The sequence below is a fragment of the Centroberyx gerrardi genome, chromosome 5, assembly GCF_048128805.1.
Source record: "Centroberyx gerrardi isolate f3 chromosome 5, fCenGer3.hap1.cur.20231027, whole genome shotgun sequence".
In the NCBI taxonomy this organism is placed as follows: Eukaryota; Metazoa; Chordata; class Actinopteri; order Beryciformes; family Berycidae; genus Centroberyx; species Centroberyx gerrardi.
This window is the reverse complement of record NC_136001.1, coordinates 36,740,708-36,743,108: the sequence shown is the minus strand read 5'-3', so window position 1 is coordinate 36,743,108 and position 2,401 is coordinate 36,740,708. Positions and strand designations below refer to the sequence as shown.

Genomic DNA, 2,401 nt, shown 5'->3' with positions numbered 1-2,401 from the left:
GTCTCTACTGTCTCTACTCTGTCTCTACTCTGTCTCTACTGTCTCCACTCTGTCTCTACTGTCTCTACTCTGTATCTACTGTCTCTACTGTCTCTACTCTGCTTCTACTGTTCCTGCAGCCCTGACACCTGACCTCCCCCTGCTCTTCCTCCACCTCCTCTTCATCTCCATCACCACCTTCATCACCACCTTCATCACCACCTTCATCATCACCTTCATCACCACCTTCATCATCACCTTCATCATCACCTTCATCACCACCTTCATCATCACCTTCATCACCACCTTCATCATCACCTTCATCATCACCTTCATCACACTAAACCTGGCTGAGTGTTTTCTTATCTTGTATTGAAACATTTTTCTTCTTTCAGAAAGAGAAAGTTTCTGCTCTGTGGAGTCTGATCTGGATCCAGCTGGGTCCAATAGAGTCTGATCTGGATCCAACTGGGTCCAATAGAGTCTGATCTGGATCCAGCTGGGTCCAATAGAGTCTGATCTGGATCCAGCTGGGTCCAATAGAGTCTGATCTGGATCCAGCTGGGTCCAATATCCCAAAATAAAGAAATTCAACTAAACTGTATTTTCTCTTTTGGAAGCTGCTGTCCGACACTCAGCTTCAGACTTCCTCCGTCAGGATGAACAGCATGTGGATTGTATTTACAGACAATAGTTCAAAGGGACAATTTTCACTTTTTCCATGCACCGTTTGCACCGTGACGCTCCGGTGGCAGTGAAGAAAACGAATAAAAACGAGGAAAAGTAATGTGATTTAGGAGCGTTGACGTTCCATCACATGCTGGTGATGTTAATGAGCGGTCCGGACGCACAGCCTGTATGTTTCACTTTATTATTCCCATCACAGTTTGTTCTTTCTGAATCCAGACCTGGATCCAGAGCTGAAACGGTCGAGCCGGTTTGTCGGCAGCTGTTCCCGCAGCGGGACGCTCTGTAACGATCTGTAATGAAGCTGACGGGGAACCGGACTGAAACCTCTGAATCCTCCAGTAGAAACTACATGAGCAGAGCTGCTGCAGTAACTCTGATGCTGTCCAGACACACAGAGACAGAGAAAACCTCTGCTGAGACTCTCAGGTCCTGAACTGGATCCACACAATCTGCTCTGCTGATGTCAGACCGCAGCTTCAAAAACAAACTTGTGCCGAGCGTTTCCGATAGCGGATCAATACCGACTCGGCGTTCGTCAAACAGAGAACGCTAAAAACTCAGACAGGTTCTCCGGTGATGAAGAGCGAGCCGCAGTCTGTCCCTGTCAGCATGCTAGCTAGCAGCAAGGCTATTCTGCTAAAAACAAACGGTTTACATTGTGGGACAAATGTTGTTGTAGTTCCTCCTGCAGAGCTGGGGGGCGCTGAGGAGCAGACCGGACCGCTGCTTTAAAACACTCAACACACTCACATTTACACCAACACTAACTACCAGCCCCACCTGCGGTGTTCAGTCGTTACACTTTGGCTCCTTCCGTCTCCTGTCAGGTTGTCCGAGTTGCCAAGTTGCCGGTCTCCAGGCCTGCTGAGGGCAATAAATTGCTCAACTATCCCGGTCTACAGAGTTGACTGAGCTGGCGTTCGCCTGCAGCACCGGAGCAGACGTAAAGCCACAGTTCACCCAGTCAGTTTGTGATGTGATGGAGGAACTTTTACTTTCTGTTCTGAAAGCAGTTTACAGTCTGAGAGCTGAAGCTTGACTGAACCGTCTGGATTATAAAGGAGTTAAACTCAGAGTTAAACTAACAGATTTCTGCTCTTATTTAAACCCGGGTCTCTATAGGAGTCCAGCAGTCTGGATCATGTCCAGCTAGCTTGCTAATACTCGCTCACGTTTGTCCATGTTGGCTAATTTTGGATGTGGGCCAACACTCTAATGTTAGTTACTGTTGGCTAATGTTAGCCAGCAGACACGCCGTGCAGCACCGCCCCCCCGGGCTGCGGCCTGCGGCTAACGGGCGGATCTGACACAGAAACAGCAGTTTCCTCTGAAACAAACCTGCTGCGAACAGTAAACATCACAACCGAACCGACTCTGTTTGGTTTCTACTGTTTCTACTGAGCAGCGGAGCCGTCGGGCCTGGCAGGCCACGGCGCGCTGTCAGATGGTCAGCTAGCATGCTAGCTAGTTAGCATGTCTTCCACGGCGGAATAAACAGCGGGAGATTTTATTTTGTTGCGCTTCTCTCACAGGTGCGTCCCGCCGGGGCGGAGCGGCACCTGAGGCCGGCGGCGCCGTGCTTCCTGCGGGGAGAAAACAGCAGATTTAGCGGCTGGAGCTCCAACTCACCTCAACAACAGACTCTGTTTGTTTTCTATCCCTCCTCTGCGCCACACGCGGTCTGCACACGGCACCACACACACACACACACACACACACACACACACACACA

At 50.0% G+C, this 2,401-nt stretch overlaps 1 protein-coding gene across 1 annotated transcript in view; it reads right to left on the bottom strand.

The window, feature by feature from the left end:
• The window catches only part of cnbpb (CCHC-type zinc finger, nucleic acid binding protein b), a 9,018-nt gene extending 6,617 nt beyond the window's left edge, over positions 1-2,401 (bottom strand). The window contains exon 1 of the mRNA XM_078283588.1: positions 2,299-2,401. The gene's annotated coding sequence lies outside the window, so the exon portion shown is untranslated. The remainder of the gene's footprint in view (positions 1-2,298) is intronic.